A 13,058-nucleotide genomic window follows, 5' to 3' on the forward strand; every position below is an offset into this window, starting at 1 on the left:
GGGCCCACGGCGCTCGGCTGGGTGGGGGTGTGTGGGGGGGGATCCCACCCGGTCCCCTGGGTTAGCAGCGCCGGGGCAGCGCACCCCACTCAGGGACCCTGAGTCTGAAGGCGGAGACCCAGGGTTGCCTGCGGCGAAGCTCGACTTACACTTCACTATCCGATTTGGAGAAAATGTCACAGGAGGGGGGGGGGGTATGAAGAAAGAAAGAAAAAAGCCCTCTAAATATGATTTCGGGGGAGGGGGCGAGGGCCGAGGCGTGCGCGCGCGGCTGGGGCGGCGCGGCCCCGCGGGCGCCGGGCGGGGATTCCCGGTCTCGCAGCGCGCCCTAGTGGACGCCCTGCCCCTAGCCCGCTCCGCGCCGCGCTCGCTCGGGCTCCCCCGCTCATTACAATCTGCAATATATTATTTCTCCCAAAGTATTGACAATGTGTGAGACTCCAATAACCCCGGAGCTCTTGTCTGTAATCAGCACATTTATTCACATTTAGGGAGAAGAATCCGAATTAAATCCCCGTGACCCAGATTGGGTTACAGTGTCATTCTCCCTGGATCCTCTTTTAAATCCACTCCACACTGCTTCTCTGTCTATTACATGCTAATTTAATTTTACTGTGGACGATATTTTCAGCATTTGCTGAGGACAGTAAATTTTGTAGTTTATGTTATTTCACTTTTTATGACTTTTTAACACTTAATAAAATTTTATTAGAGCACTTTTGTGTTTACAAGGCCACAAAACTCTTGGCAGGTTGTCAGAAGTCCTTTTTATTATGATCCTACTGATATACTGCGAGTAATGAAATAATCATGTCCAGAAATGTATCAAAGGCCAGAGGGATTATCCCACTTAATAGCTCCACAGATGCGCCCAGAAGAATGCGGACACGCGGCGGGACCGGCTGAGAGGCGGCGGGAGGAAGGAGGCAGCCCCCACGCCTTTCTTTACCATTTCGGTTGCTTTCCTAAAAGGCTACATGCAGGGTCATGTGACTTTCCGCGGTCTCAATAAAAAAAAAAAAAAAGAATTTATTCTATTGCAAAATGTGCTTTTCTTTTTATTCTCCTTGTGTGGGCATTTAAGGCTGTTCTAGTGGCAGTGGGGCTGGCTCAGCAAATCCGTGTCAGTCACTTTCCTCTCATTTCTAAGTGTACTTTTGTGGCATTTAAGCAGCCGATGGTGACATTGGTGTTGATCTTTGCGGCTGCTACAGCCCTTACGGAGAGGAGGCACTGGGAGGGACCCAGGAGGGCAAGAGATGTTTGAAGGTCCTTCCCCCGCATCTTCTGCCGTTGCTTTTTGTTCGGTTTTGCAAAACAGGGAAATAGTGACTTGAAGACGCCGCTCTCTGCCTTGTGCCAAAGAACCACAGTATGCTGCTTTTATTTTATTTTTATTTTTTTGGTAAGACTTGCTAAGAGGACTGAGATGTTGCAGTTTTTTCTTAAAGAACCATTTCCTTTTCCTTTAAATATATACATGATTATTTAACACACTGGTGTTAAGTTCATTCTTGCTGCAAAAGAAGGCCATTGTACTTCCTGACCCCGAAAGCAAGGTGGGTGGCTTTGTTTTATAATCAAATTTTCTGTCTCCAGCTTCATATTTCTTTTTCTGTTATTTCCTGAATAGTGTGCCAAAGTGATCAAAGAGATGAGGAATAGAGTCATAAATGGAGTGATTTTGAAATTACTGTTACTATGTCCAGAGCACGTGTTCTTTTAAACTTTGGCTCTGAGGGACTTTGGTGATCTTTTTTACAAGTGTGTGTGTGTGTGTGTGTGTGCATGCGTGCGTGTGTGTTTCATGTTCCAACACATCACTTTCAGATTTTGCAGTCTGTCATTGTTTAAAACGACCCCTGGGAGGCATGCCCCTCTCTGGATTGCCTCCATCACCCACATGTGTGTGCTCTCCCGTCCTGATGGACATACGGCTGCTCACCAGGGCTCTTTGATTTCAACTTCAAGGGAGCAATTTTGTTCTTTGTATGTCATTTGCTAACCAGGGATGAAACTTAGTGTCTGGTCTAATAGTCTACTGTGTGTGCAGGACGGTCTAGGTTCTGAAAAGAGCATATGAAGGATAGCACCCACCCCTTAAGAAAAATTTACGTCTTGGGATTATTTGGGCAGCCATTTTTCTCTTTTTTATAGTGTTTTCCATTTGCAAATATGAGAGGGGTTTTTTTCCCCTCTTTTTCAAGTGATGTCTTTTAACATAGCTGAAAGAAAGTGACATTTGGCTCTGAATAAACATTCTTCCTTCACTCTGGTTGTTACTGACAGTTTGTATTCTTTCCCTTTTACCAAGAGACACAAGAGTGGACAGAGAAATGGGTGCAGATTTTGAACTTTCCAAATTTCAGAGCATTGTACATAAGGGAATTTATACCCAAGTACGGGAATCAAGAGGAGCATATTAATTTTAATTCTGCTATAAAGTGACAGTTCAATTTTATAAGTAATTTGTGTCTAGGACAATTTAAATAATACTTCAAAGGCTGTAATAACCTGCAAGTTAGAAATCTGTTTTATTAGATTATGAAGCAAACCTCCCCTAAGGTAGATATTTTTAATGCATCAAAGTATGTTTATAATTCTTATTCGAAAGAGCAAGAGATTGTCTTGAACATAGTAACCGATGACACACGGCTTGATCAATGGAGGGCCTAACCAGCGTCCAGGGGGATTTTACAGCCCCTTCTGAGGTATTCAGAGCAGAGAGGAAAGAGTGAAGCCCCAATCCTATCATCTAGGGAATCCAGCTTCGAAAAGGGGAGTAAAGAAACCAAGCTGGAGGCATGACATTGGCCGCTCAGATGAACAAATGCAGTTAGCAGTAAGACATGGGGATGATGAGGAAAGACCCTACAACTACTTTGCTGGGTCTTGATCCAATTCTGCATAATACTTGTGTGGCCTTGGACACATTACCTCTCGGTGCTCAGTTTCTTCATCTGTAAAATGGGACCAATGCTAGTACCTCCCACCTTTGGTTGAAGGGTGAAAAGAGCTCATTTAGGGTCACCTGGGTGGCTCAGTCGGTTAAGCGTCTGACTTCAGCTCAGGTCATGATCTCACACCTTGTGGGTTTGAGCCCCACCTCGGGCTCTGGCTCTGACAGCTCAGAGCCTGGAGCCTGTTTCTCCCTCTCTCTCTGCCCCTCCCCTGCTCACACTCTGTCTCTGTCTCCGTCTCTCTCTCTCTCTCTCTCTCTCTCCCTCTCTGTCAAATAAATGAACATTACAACAATTTAAAAAAGAGTTAATTTATATGAAAATGTTTAAAACAGACCTTGAGCGCTGCTTAAAACAAACCCCAGGGAGATTGACATATCCATCACCTGGCACATAGTCGATGTCAATCAATGCTTGTTGGATGAGTGTTGAATGTTATTTCATTGACTGCACTGGTTGTTCAGGTGTGACCCATGGGGACACATGTATCAGCCTCAGGTCTCGACTTGACGCTACTGAGAATAGATAGAGCCCCAGGAAAAGTTGTGTCCAACTGCTCTTTTACTTTTCCTGTGGAATTCTATATTGTTTCTCAATTAACAATTAGCTAACGGTTTTTAGGGAAAGAGAGAGTTCAAATTGCAGGGTCGGAGTGAGGGGTGGGGAGGAAGTCCTTATACTAAGCACAGTGGCTTGAATCGAAGTAACAGGAAACTGATAAGTCAATGTACCAATACATATCAAAGCATTCTCCGGTATAATCTATGATTTAATCAGCAACAATTGCAGGCGCTATGCTGAATTCTTCGATATGTCATTTTACTTCCTCCCCACGCTGACCTTCATACAGGGAGTTATCAATGTGTGTTTTACAGGTAAGGCAGATGAAGCTCAGAGAAGTCAAGGGACTTTCCCAAGGTCACACAGCTAGGAAATGACAGACGTGGAAGTTTAACCCAGGGCCATGGGAATGTAAAAGCTATGCAGTCAGTTGACCACTATTCCACACTGCCTCCCAGTCTGCCTGGCTTTATAGAACCCCTAAGCAATTTGGTCATTTACGATTGTATAAGCCCTGGTGAAAATGGAAATGATTAAGGCTGAAACCTAGGCCCACTGTTCTTGAATCATCGTCTGTGTCTTGTGCAGTGATCTGAATGCTGGGCTCAAGGGAGTGAGATACAGCGCTGCCTCCCAGGGGCTATCCCCAACTGGTGCTTAAAAAGGGCCTGCAGAGAAGTCAGGATTACTTTTCCCCCTTTGAAAAGCCATGACGGTGCTGAACTTAGCTGACTTAGTCCTCACGCAACACGTGAATGGAGTTGCATGGAAAAGAGAGTGAGGAACCAGACCTTAGACGAGTGCGGGACAGCACAGGTTTTCCTTTTCACCGGGGGACTTTGAGGATACCCACTCTCCAAAGAGAGTTGGTGGGCGTCCTAACCATTTCAGGGAAAGAAGAACAACCTGAGACAGTAAGAAAAGCCTCGATTCACAAATAAGGTCGCTCAACGAGCAAGCCGTGGGTAACGCAGGGGTGCCTGGTTTTAACCACGTGATGAATTCTGCACCCTTAAAACGAACGTGCACAGACCCCCAGAGGAGCGTATCAAAGAGCTCGTTAAGTTGTTCTAGGGAATATTCAACACTGCCTTAGTACAAACCCATCCCTCAAAGTCTCGATTTTAGGTTTAGTGAGGCTCCTCCCCCACCACTGAAATAGAATGAATCTTCAACTTGAGACTTTGTGACTGTTCTTGCTGGGGGAAGGGGAGGGAAAGGGAGAGGAAACGGAGAGATACCTCCAAAGGACTCCTAACTCGGCAGAGACCAAGCTCACTGTGCGAATGGAGAAGCAGGGGGCTCTGCCAGCCTGGGGTTGCTCCTCGCGAATCAAAGGCAATTTCAGGCAGCGGTGGTTCGGCGTTGGCTCGGGTATCAGGGGGTACCAGTCCTCTGAGAACATGACGCAGGCACTTCATTCACCTTTCAGTCTCCGGGTTGTTATTTTTGAAAGAGAAAAGGCATCCGAATTTTCACGCGCATTTATGGGGCTTGGGGAATTATGGCTATATTTAGAGTTGGTTTTGAGCTCCTCACCATGAAGTCTGAACTACATTTTTTAAAAAAAATGGATGAGTAACTGACTGTGTCTTGATGAATATTTGATTAGAACAAGAGAAAACAAAAAAAGCAACGTTAGCTGCTAAATTTCATCCCGCTAGTTTAAAAACGCAGCACTACCTACAACAGAGCTGAGGCTGGAAATCTCTAGAAAGAACCCTGAAAGAATTGATGCTGAGGCCATATATTGCAGCAGACATAATTTTATTAGCCATCCAAACTTTTAAGGACCTTGAGTCATTTTCTTCAAATTCGACTTGCCTTTCCTTCTGCATCTGTGAATTTGCCAAGTTAAAGTTTATTGCTGAAACAGGTTTTGAATGACAGTGTATCTTTTTTGAAAATGTCTGAGTACTTTTTGATTATTTGATGGAAAGAATGTATGCTCTTCCCTTTTTATGTATCTTTCAAACCAGCTGCTCTGATATAAATAACAATCTTGGGGGAAAATGTATTCACCCTTTTTAAGCTAAGAGCAAACATTCTGTTCCTTGAAAGTTCTAGCATTACGGAAAGGATGTCATGAATGAAATGGTTCTCAGAGCTAGTCCAGTCAGCTAGCTTGCGGATCAGACATTCTTTCTCAAGTTTTGGAATCAAGAATGAATGCCATGGTCAGCAAATGCCAAAATGCAAACCCAGAGGCAACAAAGCAGTGAGCAGGGGCAAACTCTGGAGGCCAGGAAGCCACTGGAATCTGGTTGCTAGGAGACACTCGTCTTTCGCTGGCGGCAGGAACATGTCCTTGAGCGTGGCTTCCCCTGTGGTTGGCTTTGGACAAGCCATGAATCAGTCTGTCCTCGCGGGTGCTGCCCTTCCCAAGGAGCCAACCAGCCCATCGTGCATGTGACACAGAGTGGCCATGGGGGGTTCTGTTCCCTCAGAAAGTTTCTCCCACATGCCCCGCCTTTCTGGTGTACTCTTCTGAAATCAACAGGCATTTCGTGCGTCTCCTCGGGGTTGTGAGGATGTGGAAAAATAGATTCCTGCACGGTGCTTTCAATCTGTGGGGATTTTATGAAATAAAATGACACACATCGAATTGTATGAAACAGCCTTCAGGTGCCGTAGCGAAAAAAGAAGGACAAGATCATGAGTTAATAGGAATTCAGAAAGGCTTCATAGAGGAGAGGGAACTGGACGCTGGGAGGACTTGTCCAGGGAGGGACGATTCCGGCAAGAGAGCACCAGGTAGACTGCAGAGGGCCCTCTCGGAGGTCCTTGAGGACAGCAGACTTGTCTCGCTGGCTCGCAGAAGCACCCCCAGGGCCTGGATCAGTGCTTGGCAGGCAGTCTGTGCTCAGTCAAGGGCTGAATGAATGCAGGACTATGAAGGTGCTGGCCCATGAGTGGTGGGAGCTTGGAGTTTATGGTAGCATTCCAGGGAAAAGCCAGCTGAAAGAATGTGAAATGAGGAAGGTTAGTCTTATTGTATCCGAGTGACTGCATCAGGAAGTGGTGAGAAATGAGGTTGACCAGCTAGGGTGCAGCCTGGTTATGAAGGCTCTTAAAAATTAAGCAGATTTAAGAAAAAAAAAAAAGAAAGAAAAAAGAATGAATGAATGAATAAAGGAAGGAAGGAAGGGGCGCCTGGGTGGCTCAGTTGGTCAGGCATCTGACTTGATTTCGGCTCAGGTCATGATCTCACGGTTTGTGAGTTCGAGCCCCATGTCCGGCTCTGCACTGACGGTGTGGAGCCTGCTTGGGATTCTCTCCTTCCCTCCTCTCTCCGCCCCTCCCCCTCCTTCCTTCCCTCCTTCTCTCTCTCTCTCTCTGTCTCAACACTTAAAAAAATAAAAATAAATAAATAAATAATAAAGGGGTGCTGGGAGTCCACTTTGGATCCTCTGTCTCCCTCTCTCTCTCTCTCTCTCTCTCTGCCCCTTCCTTGCTTGTGCTTTGTCTCAAACAAACAAACAAACAAACATCAAAAAGATTAAGCAGAAACTGTCTTCAAAAATTCAGGCACTACTGAGAGATTTTAAGCCTGGTGGAGAAGAAAATTCTATGGTTTACAAATGCTCTTTTAAATGTGCTGTCTCTTAAATATATGCAGTTTATCATGTATCAATTATAACTCAATGAAACTATTGAAAATGCACAATCTCATTAGATGTTCAATATTTGGTGAAGCGCACCTTGTTATTTTTACAGATGAGGAAACAGACCCAGAGAGGCTCACGGTTTGCCTGGGTTCAAAAGCTTCAGATGACAAGCCAAGATTTCTGGGTCTTCTGCCCCCACACACCTCTTTTGCTCACTTCTGAAAGCAGCCTGGGTGAGGGGGGAGGCCACCTGGAAGATGGTGACAAATGGCCGGCTGTTGGTGATGTGACCGCAGAACTGGCTGCAAGGATGCGAGAGGAAGACAGGAGAGCGGTTTTCTCTCTCCTTCTGCCTTGCTTCTCCCTCTGCTTTGCTAGCTTTGCTTTTCCTCCCCTCCTCTTTCCTCTTCCCTACCAGCACCTCAGACCCCTGAGGGACATTCCCTGTCAGGCATCACGTACGTGGGCTCCTTGACCATCACAGCTGCCGTAGGAACATAGGCAAGACTGTGCTGTCGGGGAGAGGAAAAGGCAACACCTTCCCCCTCCTCATTTTTATTGAGGCAGAATTAACATATGGCATGGTGTATGTTTAAGATGCACACCAGAATGATTTGATATTTGTCTAGATTGCAACATGACTACCACAATAAGATTAGTTAATATTTATCACCACACATAGGGGCCCCATCCAATCATGTAGTTCTTACATATGAGGAGAACGTTTATGATCTACCCTCCAGGAGCCTGGGTGGTACAGTCAGTTAAGCACCTGACTCTTGATTTTGGTGCAAGTCATGCTCTCACAGTCATGAGATCAAGTTCCTTATTGGGCTCTGTGCTAGGCATGGAACCTGCTTAAGATTCTCCCTCCGTCTCTGCACCCCACCTCAAACACACACACACACACACACACACACACACACACCTCTCTTAGCAACTCTCAAATCTACAATACAGCATTGCTAACCATAGCCGTCACGTTGTACATCACATCCCCAGGACTTATTTATCTTACAACTGGAAGTTTGTACCATTTGGCCCCCTTTACCTAAATCACCCTCCTGCCCCACTCCCACCAACTACAAATCTGATCCCCGTTTTCACCATATCTGATTTTAAAAAATTCCACATGTAAGTGAGATTGCGCTGCATTCTTCTTTCTTTGTCTGGCATATTTCACTTAGCAAAATGCCCTCAAGATCAACAACTTTTGATCTGAAACGTTGTATCTATAGCCCCTCTGAGAGAGGTCTGATGTAAAAGAGAACACAAAGAATGAGATTTGGAGCTCATAAAATATTACTAACATTTTTGGACCATACCTGTGAATGTTGCATTTAACATATGCATTTAAAAGACACTCACTCAACTCTCACGTGTGTGAGATGTGTTAGTGACAATCACCTAAAGTTTCGACTTGAATATTTTTAAAAAAATTTTTTTTTCAACGTTTATTTATTTTTGGGACAGAGAGAGACAGAGCATGAACGGGGGAGGGGCAGAGAGAGAGGGAGACACAGAATCGGAAACAGGCTCCAGGCTCTGAGCCATCAGCCCAGAGCCCGACGCGGGGCTCGAACTCACGGACCGCGAGATCGTGACCTGGCTGAAGTCGGACGCTTAACCGACTGCGCCACCCAGGCGCCCCTCGACTTGAATATTAATTGGCCTCAAATGTGAGCAGTAGAGCATGTGAGAGAAGCCAGGGAGTCCTGTGGGCTTTGGAGGGAGGTTTGCAGAGACTGAAAGTGCAAACCACATCTTCCCACTTACTAGGTGTTACTGAACCTCTTGGGCCGTCAGTTTCTTCATCTATAAGATGAGAATAATGAGTCCTACCTAACAGATTCGTTGTAGCCATTAAACAACAAAATGAAAGGAAGGAATGGAGCGCAGTGCGGTCTTGTGGCGAGCAATCACCTTGTGAATGGTAGCCACACGCAGCAACTTTTCCCCCAACTCTGTCCCCAAGCCTGAAGATTTGATTTGTAATGCTATAATTTTAATGTTTTCCCCTAATAGCTTCTTTAGCAGCTCTTTGTTTCCTGCCAAGTTGCCCAGGTAGAGTTACTCGGCAAATGACACTGAAGAGTTTCTTAGTAAGTGTTTGTTGAGTGAATGCATGAAATAAATCACACCACATCCAAAGCGAGTTTGTTTTCTCCCATCGGTGGCCGTAAGGATTCTTTGTTTGTGAAGGGTGGTGGTGGTGGTTGGTGAGTCATGTTGACAAACGGGGTGACTTGGCACAGGTGTTTCTGTGGGGTCCGGTGCTGGCCCATCAACCCAATAACTTGGAAGTTCTCTCTCATCATACTGCAAAGCAACCAGCAACCATCCAGTTAACTGGTCGTTTTACAGAAAACACCTAGGCAGGAGTCTTCCCCCTGAACCCCTTCCCCCACCTCCCCCACGGCCAGGCTAGGTTGACTCATAGTTTCCCACCGACAAGTTTTACCCGATGCTTTCTGTGACAGGGCCCACGTCCCCATAGCACTCAGCCAACTGCCCTGGGGAGCGGGTGTGACGGTCTCCTGTCCCTCTGGTCTTACTGGTTCCAAACAGTCATTTTGCTCCTGGACGCCAGTTTGCATCATGAAGCCTGCGTCTACAAGCTGTAGAACATCAGCATTAAGCAGCTGAATAATGGCAAATGGGAATAGAATTTTTTAAGAAAAACAAAACAGCAAAGAGATCAAGAAGCCGCCAGTGAAAAGCAGTTGGGGGCTGTCAAGACACGTCTTCCAGAGGGGGATTACACACATAGCTAGAAACAAGAGGTCTTTTCTGAATCATACATTCGGACACACACTTACCTTTTAGTCTTTTAGTTATATTTTGAAGGGGGAAATCTTTTTTCTGAGTGTTAGGCCTGTGTTTTCCTCTATTACCAGAAGCGCGTCTTCAGATCCTATTAAGAACGCTAGTGCCAATAGCAATCTTGAACGGGTTCTAAGATCCTTTAAACTTCATTTCACACTAGTAGCTCCTTCGTCTGAAACGCAGATGGCCATGGAAGCGTCTATTTCCAAGCCCATGCTGAAGCCAATCACTGCCACGGGGATTGTCTTGAGCCATCTCTCTTGGGAACCTGGCTCTACATTTCTTTGAATGAGCTCAGCCCAAGGCTCCTATCCCTAAAGGAAAGTCAGAAGTGCGTCTGAGAAATACTTTTATTAGATCATTTATCCATCCACCCATCCATCCCTTTAACAAACATCTTCACACAGGCTATCTATTCTAAAAGGTAGGTGCCTTATCTGTCTTCTCGTTTACTTTATTTCCAAAGCTTCGCCCGTGCCTGCACAGGGTAACCACTAAAGGAATATTTGTCCAATAAATGAATGAGCACTTACCACATGCCCACTATGTGTTGGAACTTGAGGTATTGACATGATAACACACAGTCCCTGCCTTTTTGGTACTGGCGATCCTTTTTCACGATAACTTTGGCCCCCGACAGAAAACTAGATTTCAAGGCTGCTAATACTCTTTTTATATTCAATTGACTAGCTCTTTCAATAACTGACTGTGTAATGCACTAACACAGATGCAAAGTTCCCTTCAGAGACAAATGGTGGTGGTGGGCGGGGGGGGGGGCACTTCACATCAGACAGACTCTCATCATTTCTTCCTAAAGTGCACAGCACCTCCAGCCACTAATGGTTGTAGGAGACTTTGGGGACACTAATCTTAATGACTGCACCATTTCCTATGGGTCTTGTTAGTTCCTAAAACCATCTGTAAGAAGTTATTGTATTTGGCTTTCTTAAGCCATATTTTTAAAGAAAGACATTTAATTAGTGCTTGTTAAGATGTTGTGAGTGCTTTGGCCACCTCTCTCACCCCTGCTGTTTCTTCTTGGTCAGCACATTTCTGGAAGTGTTGTTTCCGGAAAAGGGCATTCGATGCGTCTCTGTTGGGAAAACTGCTATGCGTGTCCACACGCAGCAGGTCTCTGATGGAGACTGAAGACACGGTCAGGCCGGCTGTGAAGAAAGGGCTCGTGTTCATAGCAGCTACTCTGAAAGGCCGCTGGTTTTGACATTTTTATTGAGAAAGCCGAGTTTCAAAATGGGTTTGGGACAGATAACTACAGGAGTGTGCACCGCAGCCCTTGGGGAGAAGGTCACAAAAGGGAGACGTATCTGAAATGGGAACTCGAAACACCTTTGTGAAGACTTCATAGAAAGGAATTTGCTCGAGAAGGCATATGTGCAGTTACTTTAAGAGACACGAGTGAAAACGGCACTGAAAAATCCACCACTGCTTACTGGAAGAACCTAGTTCGTTCAGTTTCGCAAATATTTGATGCCATCGTGAAAAATTCAAACCACTTTACAAACCAAGACAATGTTACCGAGTTTTCCCCAGAATCCTTTAGCCGTATTTGGAGGAGCGTGGTTTGATATTTGTAATAGTTTATGAATCGCAAGTACATGTCAAGTCTAGTTATGCCCAAAGAAGTATTTCAAGACAACACAATGTGCAGCCAGTGAAAATGAAGAAATGAAGAAATACGTGCACCTGGATAGGTATAGAACTTATTCGTGCTTTGTCCCAGAAACACGCATTTAAGGAACGAAAAGTTTCATGCTGGTAGTTGCTTAAAGGGTAATTCAAGCCAATTCCCTTTCTCTTTGAATTAGAGTGTGCTCCTTTAAAGTAATCCTAAATTGAAGAGGAAGTCCACTGAATGTAATATAGACTTAACCAACTTGAGAAATCTCCATATCCCACATGTCGAGTGATTTCTACTGGAATCCGTTTTTTGCCTCCTTCGCCTAAACATTTAAATATATTAAAAGCTTCAGTGAAGGATTAGCATTTGGCCCTGGGTGTAAAAACATTTCCTGCTGGGCCCTCCACCACTAACAAGCTTTTTGTTTGGGAGAGGGGTCAGGCGTGGGGGAGGGGGAGAAGAAGGGAGAGAAGGTGGCCAACTCTTGACATCTGAAATCTTGATCAGTCCCAGCAGCATTTTTGGTTTGCGCTGATGATTTGTGGTATTGTTGTTTATCATTCACTGGGACTCACTGTTTGGATGCAGGGGTCTCAAGACCATCTGCAGTCTTGATGGGTATTAAAGCAGCCAGGCCAGACATCTGGCTGTCAGTTAGAATTGCCTCCCTGCCCCTGAAGTTGTTGTTGGATAGTTCTGATTCCCTTTGAACATACTACTGTGATGCAACAGTTTTAAGCCATTGATGTGAGAGACAGAGTCAATTTCTGGCCTCCGTCTCGTTGGAATCAAGATTTATGAAGGGAGGAGAGTAGTTATTTTGCTGGAAGAGTGGCTGTTTTCGTCGCACGGGGTTTAATGAGACAACAGTTTCCTCTGCAGCTTGCACAACTCACTCCGAACACGGAGAGAAATAACGCACTCGAAAATTATTTTCGTGGTGTAGCCACGTTTACGATTTCCTGTTGCCTTGGCCTGAAAGTGTTTGAACAAAAATTAGGGTTGCACACGCAAACATTTGAGCCAGGGGATAAAAGGAGTTGCTATCATGATTCCCCTTCAGGTTAATATGGGTGCCTTTGATAGAAGCACTATAGACTTGGGACAGGATATGACACCAATTAAAAACACGAAACTTAATTTTTGGACTAAACAATCACATACTCCTTCTTCTGATACCTGGCTGAGAGTTACTGACGTGACATTTATTTCCCAACCACAATCGTAAATTTATTGGATTGGCTTTACTTAAGGTACAGGGGCAACTGGTATTAGCACAGGCGAGAGCTTAGCAACGTCTCTGAAATTGTAAAGCAGCTATTATAAAGAGAACATATTCTTCCCAGTGACTGTCAGTACAAGGTCAAGAACTTAAGCAAACTCACTCTGTGAACCTTAGACCTACCCATCTTGGTTGGAGGCAGACTTTAACTTGGAGGCAGACCCAAATTTCAAAACCAATCA

General features: G+C 45.1%; 1 long non-coding RNA gene across 2 annotated transcripts; it reads right to left on the reverse strand.

Annotated features, from left to right (window-relative positions):
• Positions 1-5,269: 5,269 nt before the first annotated feature.
• On the reverse strand, positions 5,270-12,520 carry LOC111561976. 2 transcript variants are annotated; one of them, XR_002745052.2, is made up of 3 exons: positions 10,979-12,520; positions 9,949-10,269; positions 5,270-6,479 (listed from the first exon to the last, which is right to left on the reverse strand). It is a non-coding gene; the product is annotated as an uncharacterized LOC111561976 (long non-coding RNA). The 2 variants fall into 2 exon arrangements; XR_006583336.1 differs by lacking the exon at positions 5,270-6,479 and adding an exon at positions 8,786-9,747.
• Between the last annotated feature and the right edge of the window lie 538 nt (positions 12,521-13,058).

Source organism: Felis catus, chromosome C1 (assembly GCF_018350175.1).
Source record: "Felis catus isolate Fca126 chromosome C1, F.catus_Fca126_mat1.0, whole genome shotgun sequence".
NCBI classification, from domain to species: Eukaryota; Metazoa; Chordata; class Mammalia; order Carnivora; family Felidae; genus Felis; species Felis catus.